The following is an 18,397-nucleotide window of genomic DNA, read 5'->3' as shown; positions in this document are numbered from 1 at the left end:
AGTCTACACTTTGTTTTCATACATGGATCCTCTCTCGGATTTTATGGCCTCGAGCCATTTATCGGAATCCGGGCCCACCATCGCTTCTCCATAGCTCGTAGGTTCATTGTTGTCTAGCAACATGACTTCCAAGACAGGATTACGTACCATTGAAGTAGTACGCATCCTTGTCATCCTACGAGGTTTGGGAGTGACTTGATCCGAAGTCTCATGATCAATATCATAAGCTTCCACTTCAATTGGTGTAGGTGCCATAGGAACAACTCTTTGTGCCCTGCTATACACTAGTTGAAGTGACGGTTCAATAACCTCATCAAGTCTCCACCATCCTCCCGCTCAATTCCTTCGAGAGAAACTTTTCCTCGAGAAAGGACTCGATTCTAGAAACAATCCCTTATTGCTTTCGGATCTGAGACAAGAGGTATACCCAACTGTTTTGGGTGTCCTATGAAGATGCATTTATCCGCTCTGGGTTCGAGCTTATCAGCCTGAAACTTTTTCACATAAGCGTCGCAGCCCCAAACTTTTAAGAAATGACAGCTTAGGTTTCTCTAAACCATAGTTCATACGGTGTCATCTCATTGGAATTACGTGGTGCCCTATTTAAAGTGAATGTGGTTGTCTCCAATGCCTAACCCATAAATTATCGTGGTAATTCGATAAGAGACATCATGGTATGCATCATATCCAATAGGGTGCAGTTATGATGTTCGGACGCACCATCACACTATGGTGTTCCAGGCTGTATTAGTTGTGAAACAATTTCCACAATGTCTTAATTCTGTGCCAAACTCGTAATTCAGATATTCATCTCTATGATCATATCATAGATCTTTTATCCTCTTGTCACGACGATCTTTCAACTTCACCCTGAAATTACTTGAACCTTTCAATAATTCAGACTCATGATTCATCAAGTAAATATACTCAACATCTACTCAAATCATCTGTGAAAGTAAGAACATAACGATATCCACTACATGCCTCAGCACTCATTGGACTGCACACATCAAAATGTATTCCAACAAGTTGCTTTCTAGTTCCATTTTACTGAAAACGAGGCTTTCAGTCATCTTGCCCATGTGGTATGATTTGCATGTCTCAAGTGATTCAAAATCAAGTGAGTCCAAACGGTCCATTTGCATGGAGTTTCTTCATGCATATATACCAATAGACATGGTTCGCATGTCTCAAACTTTTCAAAACGAGTGAGCCCAAAGATCCATCAACATGGAGCTTCTTCATGCGTTTTATACCGATATGACTTACGTGGCAGTGCCACAAGTAGGTGGTACTATCATTACTATCTTATATCTTTTGGCATGAACATGTGTATCACTACGAAGATCGAGATTAAATAAACCATTCATTTTAGGTGCAAGACCATTGAAGGTATTATTCAAATAAACAGAGTAACCATTATTCTCCTTAAATGAATAACCGTATTGCGATAGACATAATCCAATCATGTCTATGCTCAACGCAAGCACCAATATCAATGGTAGAGGGAGCGTACGATATTTGATCAACCTTGGAAATACTTCCAACACATATCGTCATCTCACCTTTCAGCTAGTCTCCGTTTATTCCGTAGCCTTTTGTTTCGAGTTACTAACACTTAGCAACCGAACCGGTATCTAATACCCTGGTGCTACTAGGAGTACTAATAAAGTACACATCAACACAATGTATATCCAATATACTTCTATCGACCTTGCCAGCCTTCTTATCTACCAAGTATCTAGGGTAATTCTGCTCCAGTGGCTATTCCCCTTATTACAGAAGCACTTAGTCTCGGGTTTGGGTTCAACCTTGGGTTTCTTCACAAGAGCAGCAGCTGATTTGCCGTTCCATGAAGTATCCCCTTTTGCCCTTTCCCTTCTTGAAACTAGTGGTTTCACCAACCATCAACAATTGATGCTCCTTCTTGATTTCTACTTTTGTGGTGTCAAACATCACGAATATCTCAAGGATCATCATATATGTCCCTGATATATTATAGTTCATCACGAAGCTCTAGCAGCTTGGTGGTAATGACTTCGGAGAAACATCACTATCTCATCTGGAAGATCAACTCCCACTCGATTCAAATGATTGTTGTACTCAGACAATCTGAGCACAAGCTCAACAATTGAGCTTTTCTCCCTTAGTTTGCAGGCTAAGAAAATCGTCGGAGGTCTTATACCTCTTGACGTGGGCACGAGCCTGAAATCCTAATTTCAGCCCTCAAAACATCTCATATGTTTCGCGACGTTTAAAAACTTCTTCGGTGCCTGAACTCTAAACCGTTTAACTGAATTATCACGTAGTTATCAAAATGTGTATGTCAGATGTTCGCAACATCCACAGACGACGTTCAAGGTTCAGCACACTAAGCGGTGCATTAAGGACATAAGTGTTCTATGAAGTAATGAGGACAACCCTCAGTTTACGGACCTAGTCCGCATAATTGCTACTATCAACTTTCAACTAAATTTTCTCCAGGAACATATCTAAATAGTGGAACTAAAGCGCGAGCTTACGACATAATTTGCAAAGATCTTTTTGACTATGTTCAGGATAATTAAGTTCATCTTATGAACTGCCACTCAGATAGACATCCCTCTAGTCATCTAAGTGATTACATGATCCGAGTCAACTAGGCCGTGTCCGATCATCACGTGAGACGGACTAGTCAACATCGGTGAACATCTTCATGTTGATCGTATCTTCTATACGACTCATGTTCGACCTTTCGGTCTTCTGTGTTCTGAGGCCATGTCTGTACATGCTAGGGTCGTCAAGTCAACCTAAGTGTTTGCATGTGTAAATCTGTCTTACAGCCGTTGTATGTGAACGTTGGAATCTATCACACCCGATCATCACGTGGTGCTTCGAAACAACGAACTGTCGCAACGGTGCACAGTTAGGGGGAACACTTTCTTGAAATTATTATGAGGGATCATCTTATTTACTACCGTCGTTCTAAGTAAACAAGATGCAAAAACATGATAAACATCACATGCAATCAAATAATAGTGACATGATATGGCCAATATCATATAGGTCCTTTGATCTCCATCTTGGGGCTCCATGATCATCTTGTCACCGGCATGACACCATGATCTCCATCATCATGATCTCCATCATCATGATCTCCATCATCGTGTCTCCATGAAGTTGTCTCGCCAACTTATTACTTCTACTACTATGGCTACCGGTTAGCAATAAAGTAAAGTAATTACATGGCGTTGTTCAATGACACGCAGGTCATACAATAAATAAAGACAACTCCTATGGCTCCTGCCGGTTGTCATACTCATCGACATGCAAGTCGTGATTCCTATTACAAGAACATGATCAATCTCATACATCACATATCATTCATCACATTCTTCTTGGCCATATCACATCACATAGCATACCCTGCAAAAACAAGTTAGACATCCTCTAATTGTTGTTTGCATGTTTTACGTGGCTGCTATGGGTTTCTAGCAAGAACGTTTCTTACCTATGCAAAACCACAACGTGATATGCCAATTGCTATTTACCCTTCATAAGGACCCTTTTCATCGAATCCGTTCCGACTAAAGTGGGAGAGACAGACACCTGCTAGCCACCTTATGCAACTAGTGCATGTCAGTCGGTGGAACCAGTCTCACGTAAGAGTACATGTAAGGTCGGTCCGGACCGCTTCATCCCACAATACCGTCGAAACAAGATTGGACTAGTAACGGTAAGCATATTGAACAAAATCAATGCCCACAACTACTTTGTGTTCTACTCGTGCATAGAATCTACGCAATAGACCTAGCTCATGATGCCACTGTTGGGGAACGTAGCAGAAATTCAAAATTTTCCTACGTGTCACCAAGATCTATCTATGGAGAAACCAGCAACGAGGGGAAGGAGAGTGCATCTACATACCCTAGTAGATCGCTAAGCAGAAGCGTTCAAGAGAACGGGGTTGAAGGAGTCGTACTCGTCGTGATCCAAATCACCGGAGATCCTAGTGCCGAACGGACGGCACCTCCGCGTTCAACACACGTACAGCCCGGTGACGTCTCCCATGCCTTGATCCAGCAAGGAGAGAGGGAGAGGTTGAGGAAGACTCCATCCAGCAGCAGCATAACGGCGTGGTGGTGGTGGAGGAGCGTGGTACTCCAGCAGGGCTTCGCCAAGCATCGCAAGAGACGACGAGGGAGAGGGGTAGGGCTGCGCCAAGAAGGAGAGGAACTCGTGTGTCTTGGGCAGCCCAAACCTCAAGTATATATAGGGGGAGGGGAGGGGCTGCGCCCCCACCTAGGGTTCCCTCCCTAGGGGTGGCAGCAGCCCCCAAATCCCATCTGGGTGGCGGCCACAAGGGGGAGAGGGGGAGGCACAGCTGGGGTGGGCCTTAGGGCCCATCTGCCCTAGGGTTTGCCCCCCTTCCCTCTTGGAGGCGCCTTGGGCCTTGGTGTGGGGGCGCACCAGCCCACCTAGGGCTGGTCCCCTCCCACACTTGGCCCATGCAGCCCTCCGGGGCTGGTGGCCCCACTTGGTGGACCCCCGGACCCCTCCGGTAGTCCCGGTACACTACCGGTAAAACCCAAAACTTTTCCGGTGACCAAAACAGGACTTCCCATATATAAATCTTTACCTCCGGACCATTCCAGAACTCCTCGTGACGTCCGGGATCTCATCCGGGACTCCGAACAACATTCGGTAACCACATACAAAACTTCCTTTATAACCCTAGCGTCATCGAACCTTAAGTGTGTAGACCCTACAGGTTCAGGAACCATGCAGACATGACCGAGACGTTCTCCGGTCAATAACCAACAGCGGGATCTGGATACCCATGTTGGTTCCCGCATGTTCCACGATGATCTCATCGGAGGAACCACGATGTTGAGGATTCGATCAATCCCGTATACAATTCCCTTTGTCTATCGGTATTGTACTTGCCCGAGATTCGATCGTCGGTATCCCGATACCTTGTTGAATCTCGTTACCAGCAAGTCTCTTTTACTCGTTACGTAACACATCATCCCGTGATCAACTCCTTGATCACATTGTGCACATTATGATGATGTCCTACCGAGTGGGCCCAGAGATACCTCTCCGTTTACACGGAGTGACAAATCCCAGTCTCGATTCATGCCAACCCAATAGACACTTTCGGAGATACCTGTAGTGTACCTTTATAGCCACCCAGTTACGTTGTGACGTTTGGCACACCCAAAGTATTCCTACGGTATCCGGGAGTTGCACAATCTCATGGTCTAAGGAAATGATATTTGACATTAGAAAAGCTTTAGCATACGAACTACACGATCTTTGTGCTAGGCTTAGGATTGGGTCTTGCCCATCACATCATTCTCCCAATGATGTGATCCCGTCATCAATGACATCCAATGTCCATGGTCAGTAAACCGTAACCATCTATTGATCAACGAGCTAGTCAACTAGAGGCTTACTAGGGACATGGTGTTGTCTCTGTATCCACACATGTATCTGAGTTTCCTATCAATACAATTCTAGCATGGATAATAAACGATTATCATGAACTAGGAAATATAATAATAATCAATTTATTATTGCCTCTAGGGCATATTTCCAACATATAGTTGAGTTCCTGAAGAAGAGAAAAGAGCAATCAGATGCTCACTTCACCCATGACAAAGAAGAGATGGAAGAAGCCAGTAATAAGCTAGCAGAGGCAGAGTAGGCTAGGCGTCTCCTGCTATCTAAAACAGTTGCCAATACACAATTTCCTTCATAATAGCTAGGTTTAAATGTTTATCCAGTCAGCATGCCTGTTGTGATGTCCGTGCATCTACTGATGTGGCACAAAATATATTTTTTCGGGTCATGTAATAAAGCAATTACTTTCCAAACAATAACAGACGAAGCATTTGACATGGTATAGTTCACGCACAAGCCCGACATTCCAAGTTCAACTTCCACATCAAACTCATGTTCACAGATATATGCACATTCATACATAATGTCCACAACCATGATTCACTTCAAAGCCAAAAAATTGGGGAGCATTATGAATAAAGAAAAACCTCTAGTTCCTGCTACCAGTGCGAGCACAACAAGTCAAGACCATGCATAATTAATTATATGTTGGTCATTTTTTGTGTTCTAAAATGCCGGCCGGCTCGTGGAAGGACGTGTTGCCGGCACATGCGCAGATTCAACGAAGGTAAGCGGGGCAGTCTGAAGCCGGTTGCATGCGGTGAGGAGGCGTGTTCAGCCGTGCCTGTAGCGAGTGGGGCCCTCTTGGCCGGCGCGCCAGTTCAATGCCTGCACTATGAGAGGTCGCGTCCCTGTCAGAGCAATCACTCCCTCCAGTCCTTTTTTGTTTGGGTATAACAAAATGTCATTTTCCATTCACATTTTACAAGTAAAATTCCTGGACAAACTTTGACCCAAAATACGATGGGGACTAGTAAACCAGAATGGAGGTAGTTGGTTTTTTAATCAAAGAAGGTTTTCCCCTTCCGATTTTCATTACTGAAAACCAACAACTAAATCTAAACCATAGTATTTGCCATAGAACTACCAGGTTTAACATCTCGCAACATAAACCCATACAACCATACGCCAAGGAGATACATAGCACTATGAATTCCATTTTCGCTCCATACCAATCATTCTAAAAACTACTTAGTACTTATAACGTGCCATTGAAAATCGAAACTCTTAACCCCGCTAAAAAATTATATTTTAAACGTGACTACTCGATCTGTGGCAACTGGTGAGCTACCGCCTCCAAGTCGTTCACCTGTGGTCCCGACCATCAACTCCTACGTATCAAATTATCACGCGAGCTGACTATTCCTACAAAGGTGCGCTCCACCACGTACCCGGTACCCGCGAATGCATCAATCGTGCACCTAGGGTTTTAGGGTTTATTTGTTAACGTTGCCTTTACGTAACACTCATGTGTGCGAGACAACGAGAGACCGACTGCGTGTGTGCGCCTCTTCTCTTCGTATATGTACTCCACCGTTTGTCTGCTATCCAAAAAATTATAATAACCACTAGCAATATGCCAATGTGTTGCCACACAATCAGAGTAGATTAATAAATATTCACTGATTTGATAGAAAAAAGTCTAGTTTTGAAATACGTATATCACTAAAAATATGTTATGTTTCACTCAAAATATATTCCTTTGGCGGTTTTGATGAGATAAGGGAGGAATGTTGTTGGTTTCAAGATTTGAGAAGTGGTATATGTCTAATTTCTCCTCTTACTAGCAAGATGCCCGTGCGTTGCATGGAACATCAAGATCTTGTGGGAGAAAAGGATGAACGAGGGAAGGCCTTATCTGCAAATGTGGAGAGGAGTGCGGGGAAATTGCCATAGTTACCTTCCTATCCGTCAGATATAGATCGGTGATGATCATTTGCCTGCCATCCTGCAATATAGGTCATCTGATCTATATCTGACGGATAGGAAGGAAACTATGGCAATTTGCAAAAAGATACCCACACCCCTCTCCGCACTTGCAAATAAGGCCTTCCCTTATTCATCCTTTTCTCCCACAAGATAAACTACTCATACAAATGCATCTTGATGTTCCGTGCAACGCATGGGCATCTTGCTAGTTGTTGCAAAAAGCATATGTGTGTGAGAGAGAGAGAGGGACAGAGGAGGAGGACGGAGTGCATGTGTGACAAAGACACAAAGAGTGTGTGTGCAAGAGATATCATCTTAAAATGAGGCGATAGTGTGGGTGTGCACGATCAAGAGGGCGTGTCTCAAGAAGGGAAGAAAAATCTACATAGATACAAGGAGCGGGAGAGAGACATGTATGCGATAGTGGAAGCACGAGTGTGCGGGTGTATAAACCTATCTAGAGGCTAGTCGATAAATGTTTGTGAGAGAAATACGAGTCGGGGGGGCGAAAGCGAGAGTTTTGTGTGTGTGAGAGAGAGACGGTAGTTGGGAAGGGGAGTGGAAGCAGGAGTTGTGTGTGTGTGAGAGAGAGAGGGGGGGAGTTTGTCTGATCGGTAAACAAATGAATAATGTCAGTCTGGGATGAAGACAAAAAGGAGACCGCAACAAATGTTGTGTCTACAAGAGAGAGAGAGAGAGAGTAATTTTAGTGGTATGGTTCATATCTAGAGACATATAGGGTGTGTGAGAGAATCCCATAGAGAGAAAGACAAAGCGAAAAACGAGTGGAGACTGTGTGTGTGGCGGTGAAAAATAAAGCTTAGGTACCTAGTGATACGAGAGAACGGTAGAGACACGAGAGATAATGATAATCATGTAATGTATAATGATAGGGAGAGTGTGACACCTCTCAAGGGAGACGTCGAGAGACCATGTTTGCGAGGATAGGAAAAACATGAAGTGAGCGTGCGGGTGAGCTGGAGAAAAGAGAGTGATAGCTACATGAAGGAGTATGCATGCGAGAGAGATGGGTGTGAAAGGAGTGAACATAAAAGGGATTCAAATATTTGAATTCGAGATGATGATACATGTAATCCATAATTGAACCAAAATTTATCTATCAAACATGCATACTCATATGAATTCACACGCATCTATGTTATTTAATATGTAGATATTACTGATCCATACATTTTAGTAGAACATAATTTGGTTTAATTTTTTGAATTCAACCTTATGATTTTGAGATCATTGTATTTGTAAATCATATTATACATATAAAGGAGGAGAATTCTTTGTTGTGCTTTTGAAAGTATATATAAAAAATGATGTATATAGAATTTTATTCCAATAAAAAATGGATCCCGCCCGAAAAAATTAGAATACAAACGGGATTCGAACTGAGTTGGCACGGTAAACGTGCACTCTGCAAAATTTGAACGAAGCGGAGAAAGTCGCAGTAACCGCCCGAAACCAAAATCTGCGAGATGGAAATTACTACTGGCTATCCCTGCCACGCAATGCCTATCTGCTTGATTTCTATAGGTTTCGATAGGGGTAGGTTTGTAATTTCACTCAAACGTGACATAACCGCCTCTCACCCGGATTCATACATGGTGGGCGCCAAAACACAGTGTGTCCTCGGCCGAAATCGACTTCCTCCCTGATTCATAGACGATGGGCACCAAAAACAAACTCTCGTCAGCAAATATTCGGTGTATGCAAGATTACCGTCCTATCCCCAACCAACAAATATTGCTGTGATGTAGGAAATTTGAAACGGGGGCTAAGTTTGTAAATTTCATCGCATTTGAGACAAGCGTGCCCTGAAGACATGGTTCCCCCTTCCTCTCCACCTCCATTTCCCCATTCATACTCCGTGGGCGCCAAAACACCCTCTCCACCCCAGCCTCCTCCGTCCGCCACCCCATCCACCGCCGTCCTCCTTCACCATGCCGGAGCTGATACCCCGACGCCGCCGTCCATTACAAGAGATCAACCCCTATCATCCACGGCTTCGGACCGGGATCCTTGCATCCCGTCCTCTTTCTTCATCCCCGCCGTCGTCCACCTTGCGAGCGCCGCTCCTACGGTCGTTTCATCCACGGCGCCCCGCCGCCACCGTCTACCCTCCTAGATCTGCTTCCATGCTGCCGACAGCGTTCGCTACCACAGCATCGTCAAATTCTCAACAAATGCATACACGGCGTTGCACCAGAGGCGGAACTCTTTCGTATCTTCTCAACTTATTTATCGTAGCAAGAAAATATATCGCCACTGCTTTACTCTGATTTCTTGTCCATCACTTACTTGCTAGTTGAAAGCAAACATTGGTTGCGAAGTTGCCTTTGTCCGGTTTGCACCTTCAGATCCGCCATGGCACGCTCAACACTATACTCCCAATTATTATGGTTTCCCCTTTTATATTCCACACTAGTTAAATCATAGTAGACTAAATTTCAAAATTGGGTCAGTCGATTTTCTAGAGCTCGCCGGAGTTTGCGGGTGCGAACGAAGGGGCTCGGGTGGGGACGGTGGTTGTGGGGGCGGTGGTGGGGCCTTACCAAACAAAGAAAACTCGACGCTGGTAGGGGCGGAGGTGGGGGTGGTGGTGGCGGAGGAACACAGGAGGTGGGGGTCGGTGGTCCGGTCGGCGGCCCGTGCGGTGTTCTGTATGGGAAGAATCAGAAACAAGGAAGAAAAGGGGTTAGGAGACGTAGGATCTTCATCCAACTGCCTGAAATGGTCAACTGACCCAAATGACAAAAGTCACGCGACCTGCATGCAGACATGCCTTTATATTCAGTACCATCATCATACCTGCTTAGCACTTCCCCTGAATACATCAAGCTAAACAACGTGCCACTCATAATTCCAAACTTGTTGCTCAAGTACGAATCTGATATGATGGAGATGTTACTAAAATAGATAACATTTAATTGGTCAGCTAATGTTCCTACTTTACTTTCGAAAAAGCACGTGCACCACATATAGAGAGACAGCACGGAGTTGCTTTCTTAATGCCCTCTGGTTCATCATGTGTGGGCACTGTGCAATGAACATTTTATTATCCAAAATCTGCTTGCTCTTCTTTAGCATGTTCCTCTTCCGTTCTTCTTTAATAAGTACTCTCTCCGTTCCTAAATATAGGTCTTTGTATAGATTCCACCATGGACTACATATGGAGCAAAATTAGTGAATCTACACTCTAAAATGTATCTGGATACATCTGTATGTGATGCATAGTGGAAATCTCTATCAAGACTTATATTTTTGAATGGAGGGGGTATGATAGTAGTACAGTATGTTCCTTGTAGTGAAGATGAGCAGGGACATTTGCCGTGTAGAGGTCTATACGGTCGGTTGTGATGGACACTTTGAACTCTTCTGGCCTCTTTGATTCGTAGGATTTTGTAAACATGGGAATAGGATTTGTAGTGGGCTGCCCACTTGAATCCTATGAGAATAGCAAGAAATGCGGGGAGTTGTGTCGCCTTTGAGAGTTACACTGATATTAACAGTACTGCACCTTCAGTTGGAGAGAGCTAGTATCCGAAGCCTTTCTTGCCATACCAGCAATACTAGCACATATATTCCAACAAGTTCCACTTTGCTGATTTTACTCTAATGCTTACGGTTTTCCCGTTATATCTACACTATGATCCGTGTAGCTGCTTTGTGTCGCACTAGCAGCAGTCCACTCTTGAAGCTAAACACCGCAATGACTTACACAATTGGCACCAAGGCATTGAGTGCCATTCTAGATGCAATGAAACTCATACGCTCCCCACCCGTTGATTCTTGTTCAGAATATGATCCTAATGACTATTCTAACCTCGAGGAGTCCAAGGCAGATGGCCTGTCCTGTTCACCCATCAAGGTGCCTGTTCTAATTTGGCAAGGTTTTATTGATTGCACGTATCTTGCATATGTTGTCTTGCATTTCTTCTACTTTGTTGCACTGCCATCTGTTTAGTTTACTCATCATATATGTCGAGATGTCATGCCCATCCATTATCAATACCTATGCCATCTATCATCATACCATGTTTTTCAACTCAAATGTTGTTCTTGTGCATCAGACATCAAAAAGGAAGAGGGTGATTGCCGAACCTGAAGGAGCACCAGCAAAGTCCTCGAAAAACGTGGTGGTGCCAGAGAAATCAGACAGCACCCCACTTATATTGGCTGTACAACCAGTGACACAAAACATAGGACCGACTCCAGCAGATTGTACCCATACTTCACTGGCCACACCACTAGCCCCACCACACAGGACCTGCACTCTAGCAAAAGGTATACCAATTTCAGTTGCCATAGCACCAGTCGTAGCACAGAAAAATCCCACTCCAGCAAAAAGTACAGCAAGTCCACCGGTCGAAGACCTATCCCAACCGCAGAGACGGCCAATTCATGCAGATTGGAACCCCATTCCAGTTATTCCCAGTTTAAAAGACAATGCTTTCAATGTTGTTAAGGACTACGTGCATATATTCCCATCGTGGGAAGATTATACTGAAGACAAACACCATTTTCACATCTTCCTGTCCAACTTACGTGTAAGTGCTATTATTCATGATTATTATTTTCCTGTTTTTTGCTTATTGAACACATTAATGATTTATATTACATTGTTGTAAGTGGGCGAGGGTCAATCTGGATAGTCCTGACGAGCAAAGCTTGCTTGTGCTTTTCAAGGAAGCATTGCAGCAGTATCGGTGTTACCTGAGGAAATCACACTTTGATGGCAAGTCTATAAACGAATTTCCGGTGAAGTCTCCTGTGCTAAATTTAGAAGACATTGAATGGAAAAACCTTGTTATGCACTGTCCTCATTCCGAGGATGAGGTACTGTCTATGAAATCACATGACAATTTGAACTTCTACTTTTCCGCATGTGCCTTACGGATCTTTTTTGTAGGAAATCTGCTCGAAGAAGAATTCCGGTTTGAAAAGAACGACAGGATATCGCAAATATGCTGCCCACTGCTTTGCTCTTGTTAGTACCTGTTGTCATGTATCACTATACTTGCATACATACCTGGTTCATTATGTGATAGCAGTATGCATGATAGCTTTCTTATCAATTGTCCGCTCCAAATTATCCAATCTGTATAAATGGTTACATTAGTGTAGAATATATCCAATGCCAATGAATTTTTTTAGCTCTGCATTGTTCTTGTAAGTACTTGATGTCCTTTATCAGTGTACTTATATTGATAGGTAGTTGTTCATGTACCATCACTCTGCATCTTATTTTCCTTTGCCCTCCATTTTCTACACATCAGATATGTATTTACTCTTACCATAAGGTTGGATAACACCGATGGTACTGAAGAAGTTTAGTTGTGCATTGCTCTTGGATATACCTTTTGCCTGTATCGCTATACTTGCATTTATAGCTACTTGGTTATGTAGCATCACTCTTCATCTTATCTTAAATATTCTCCATTTTTTCTTATATTATCACATCTATATTTACTCTTAACAAAATGTAGAATAAAGGCAATCCTTATGAAGAAGATTCTGTGGTAAACTACTTGAATTGCCCCCCATCAACATGGACAAGGGCTTTATAGAGCCTGTATTCACCAATAATGTAAGTTTGTCCTTCTCAAGACTTCAAACTTTGTTGTGTATATTTGGTTAGGCATGACTACAATAGCTGTTTATTTTTGGTGTTTGCATCAAATTGCATGTTTAAAGTTTATTATGTAGTTCAAAAACAAAAGTTTGTCCTTCTCAATTTAAGTTTTCAGTTGTACAACCAAGCTCCTTCTTCATACCATGTAAATTAAACTATACAGAGCAAGTGATCTTCTTTTGCACTGCATGTATGCTTCTGCTCTTGATCCGTAATCCAGTGGTGTGGTGAACCTACCCACTACAACACAATGTCATATTATGCAATGTCTTAACTATGAACAATGTTATATCATTCTACTATTATTTAAACCGTCTCTTTATTTGCCAATCTGAAATGGGATAAATTGAAAGCAGACTAACCATTGATACTTATGATTTCTTGATCTGTAATCGAATGGTGTCGTGAAGCAAAAAAAAGGTGCATAAAAAGATAAACATCACATGCAATCAAAATAAGTGACATGATATGGGCATCATCATCTTGTGCCTTTGATCTCCATCTCCAAACCACCGTCATGATTTCCATCGTCACCGGCTTGACACCTTGATCTTCATCGTAGCGTCGTTGTCATGTCGCCAACTATTACTTCTAGAACTATCGCTAACGCATAGTGATAAAGTAAAGCAATTACATGGCGACTGCATTTCATAAAATAAAGCGACAACTATAAGGCTCCTGCCAGTTGCCGATAACTTTTACAAAAACATGATCATCTCATACAACAACATATATCACATCATGTCTTGACCATATCACATCACAACATGCCCTGCAAAAACAAGTTAGACGTCCTCTACTTTGTTGTTGCAAGTTTTACAAGTTAGAACCATTCTTACCTACGCATGAAAACCATAATGATGTTTCGTCAAGTTAGCTATTTTAAACTTCAACAAGGACCGGCTGCAGTCAAATCTGATTCCACTAAAGTTGGAGAAACAGACACCCGCCGGCCACCTTTATGCAAAACAAGTTTCATGTCTGTCGGTGGAACCGGTCTCATGAACGTGGTCATGTAAGGTTGGTCCGGGCCGCTTCATCCAACAATACCACCAAATCAAAATAAGACGTTGGTGGTAAGCAGTATGACTATGATCGCCCACAACTCTTTGTGTTTTACTCGTGCATATCATCTACGCATAGACCTGGTTCGGATGCCACTGTTGGGGAACGTAGCACGCAATTTCAAAAAAATTCCTATGATCGTGCAAAATCTATCTAGGAGATGCGTAGCAATGAGAGGAGAGAGTATGTCCACATACCCTCGTAGACCGAAAGTGGAAGCGTTAGCTTAACGCATTTGATGTAGTCGAATGTCTTCTCGATTCAACCTATCAAGCACCGTACGTACGACACCTCCGAGTTTTGCACACGTTCAGCTCAATGACGTCCCTCGAGCTCTTGATCCAGCAAAGTGTCGAGGGACAGCTTCCTCAGCACGACAGTGTGCTGGCGGTGATGGTGAAGTGATCCATGCACGGCTTCGCCTAAGCACTACCACAATATGACTGGAGGAGTAAACTATGGAGGAGAGCACCGCACACGGCTAGGAACAATTGATATGTGTTAGCGGCGCCCTTGATGTCTACTACATAACTTCATTCCTGAGGACACGTGTTGATCCTCCAAACGTAGAGTTTTGTAGGACAGTACCAATTTTCCCTCAAGTGGATGACATAAGAGCATCTCCAGCCGCGCCCCAACAGCCCCTGTCGTGGAAATATACGGCAGAAGTCCTAGTGTGAGGACTTAGTCATGAGGCTAACGCATCTACGTGGTAGCTTGAGAGGGTTTGAGCGGAATCGAGAGACGCAACACAAGACAAGGATTTAGACAGCTTCGGGCCCGGGGAAACATCATCCGGTAACAACCCTACGTCTTGTTTGTCGCTAGATATTATTATCATCACGAGGAAGTCGCCATAAACCGGCTCTCCCAGTTATCCCTAACCCTTAAGATTGTTTCCTCTTACTTGTCCCTCTTTGGGGAGCCCTGCCCCTCCTTATATAAGTTGAAGGGGCGGGTTACATGTAGAGTCCAACTCGGACTTAAGACTTAACTATTATGACTTCTCTTCATGGGCTTCTTAACATCTTGGGCTTCATAACGTCTCGGGCTTCATAACGTCTTGGCTTCATAACCCCTGGCAACCCAGTTATAACTGTCTTTCGGCTTATGACTGATGTTGGTTTATGATGGTCTGCCTGGTTATGACTGGTGCCGGTTTGTGATGGTCTGCCGGGTTATGACTGGTGCTGAGTTATCATCTGACTTAACTCCTGCCGGGTTATCATCTGACTTAGCTCCTGCCAGTTTATCATCTGACTTAACTCCTGCTGGGTTATCATCTGACTTAGCTCCTGCTGGTTTATCATCTGACTTAACTCCTGCTGGGTTATCATATGACTTATCACCTGACTTAACTGTTAGCCGGTTTATCAACCTACCGGTTTACCGTCTGGGTTAATTGTCTGACTTAACCGTCTGTCTTAACTGTCAGCCGGTGTACTAAGTCCCAGCCGGGTTATGACTCCGGACGGAACATACCACGGGGTATATCCCCGACATTAGCCCCCAGTTTAATTTGGATTTATCCATGTTAAACTGATCCTGGTCATCCTTAAGTCCTTGTCACTTCCTTCTTCTATAAAATCCGGGTCAATAGGCCAGCTTCATAATCAATTTGCTGACATTGCTTTATCACAGAGAAATACTGTGAAGAATAACTCCTTTGACTCAGCTCCCAATGCTTAACAAAAATATTGCTCTTTGAAATATTCATCTGATCTTCAGCCGGTTTAAGAATGTAGAACTCGTATATGCCTATCACTTGTAGCCCCCAAGTCTTAAGAAGGTAGCATAGCAACTGCTTAAGACTTGCTTCAATATAAATATCACAATCTTGAAGAAATGCAATTTTTTCATCTCAGTTGAGGGAGTCCTGGATTAGGTGGTGTTCGGGTAGCCGGACTATACCTTCAGCCGGACTCCTGGACTATGAAGATACAAGATTGAAGACTTCGTCCCGTGTCCGGAGGGGACTTTCCTTGGCGTGGAAGGCAAGCTTGGCGATGCGGATATTCAAGATCTCCTACCATTGTAACCGACTCTATGTAACCCTAACCCTATCCGGTGTCTATATAAACCGGAGGGTTGTAGTCCGTAGGCAATCAACTCCATATACAACAATCATACCATAGGCTAGCTTCTAGGGTTTAGCCTCCTTGATCTCGTGGTAGATCTACTCTTGTACTACCCATATCATCAATATTAATCAAGTAGGACGTAGGGTTTTACCTCCATCAAGAGGGCCCGAACCTGGGTAAAACATCGTGTTCCCTGCCTCCTGTTACCATCCGGCCTAGACGCATAGTTCGGGACCCACTACCCGAGATCCGCCGGTTTTGACACCGACATCAGTTACTAGTCAAAACTGAATATTCCACAGATGTAGCCCCCAAGTGCTGGGTTGTCATGCTTGTAGCAACCTGGGACTATGTAATTGCATGATGCTCATAAAAACTTCAATCCGTGTAGCCCCCAAGGGCCGGGTCATTATGCAATAAGGAGCAGGGACTTTATAGATATGAGCATGTAGACTTGAACAGCAATGTGTAGCCCCCCAAGGGTCGTCTCATTATGATGTGATGAGTCGGTTCTTCAATAAGTGAGCAAACAATGATTTTGCATTAGCCCCCAAGTGTCATGGTGCATGCTTGCAGCGACATGAGACTTGTGTATTTTATGTAATCCCAACTTGAATAATGTATCCCCCAAGTGCCGGGTCGTAAGCCTGCAGCGACTCAGGACTGTTCCTTCCATTGTAAAATAAATCATATCCATTGATAAAACAATAGTCATTGCGCTAAAGCAACTTTGAAAACCTCAGTCATAATATTGGTTATTGATAACCATAATAAAAAAATCCAGCCGTGTTGGCTATTAAAGATTTGAATAAGTATAACCTGGTTTGAAAACCGATTCCTGCAATATAAGTCGGTATATCCATGCACATATGATACATGCTATGATGATGTAATGATGATGTATGATGTAATATATGATGATGTATATGTATGATCAAGAGGGTTTAAGCTATGGTTCGGATACGACCAGAGCCCCCATGTAGTCATAATTAAGGCATTGCGCCGATCAAGAGGTGTAGCTATGGTTTGAATACAACCAAGCCCCCAAGCGATTTCCCTAGTGCCCTTATGCCTATCAAGAGGTGTAACTATGGTTTGAACCCATAGCCCCCAAGTGATTTCCCTGGTGGCCTTACGCCAATCAAGAGGTGTAGCTATGATTCAGATATGACCAAGCCCCCAAGTGATTTCCCTGGTGCTCTTATGCCTATCAAGAGGTGTGACTATGGTTCGGAGACGACCAGAGCCCCCAAATGATTTCCCTGGTGGCCTTAAGCCTACCAAGAGGTGTGACTATGGTTCGAACATAGCCCCCAAGTGATATTGTGAGCTGTGCTCAAGGGATACCCATGTTTGAGCTGTGCTGTGCAGCAGACTCTCTTTGGCCCCTTATGATAATATTGGCTTGATAGCCGGATTACCAAAATAACCAGAGCTGTGCTCTTATGATAATATTGACTTGATAGCCGGATCAAGAGGTGTAGCTATAGTTTGAATACGATCAAGCCCCCAAATGATACTATGAGTTGTGCTCAAGGGGTACCTATGTTTGAGTTGTGCTGTGCAACAAACTCTCTTTGGTCCCATTTATTTTTTCAACCGGCTACTGAGAGCTTCAAAGCTTTGTGGGAGATAGCTTTCCCTTGAGCCGGATTTTAAAATGGAATCCTTCTTTTTAAGCCGAAAATTGGCGGCTTTTAAATTTACACCAATATGGCAGTTAAAGGTCCTGCATTAAATATCTTTGCAAGCCGGAGTCATTGTTTTTTAAAGAAAGCAACATGTAATATAAAAAATATATCAGATAAATTTCACCTGATATGTTAAGCCGGAATTTATCCGCCATGGAGCTTAATGATTACTTCACCGAAGCTGAGATTAATCTTGGGTGAGTCAGAGTAGTTTGGGTTGCAGGGCGGCGTCTTGCGCACGTCCATTGAGCAGCTTTGTAGGAATGGGTGCGATTCTGATATGCCGATATGGGTTGGTCTACAAGGGCGGCAACTTGGGTGCTTTTATTGAGTGGCACGGCAAGGACAAATTTCCGCGATATAACGTCATTTGGAAATAAATAATTGCCCTGCATACAAAAAAGATACAGACCAAAGTAATTATTTCTTTGACGAAAACAATATTGGGCTAATAAAATAGATAGATATCACCTGATTCTTTTTTATGACGGATCATCTGTCCGCAGATAATTTTTCAGTACTGTTACTGAATTCCCTTTGAT

This window comes from Triticum dicoccoides, chromosome 7A (assembly GCF_002162155.2).
Source record: "Triticum dicoccoides isolate Atlit2015 ecotype Zavitan chromosome 7A, WEW_v2.0, whole genome shotgun sequence".
In the NCBI taxonomy this organism is placed as follows: domain Eukaryota; kingdom Viridiplantae; phylum Streptophyta; class Magnoliopsida; order Poales; family Poaceae; genus Triticum; species Triticum dicoccoides.
This window is presented reverse-complemented; position numbering follows the sequence as displayed.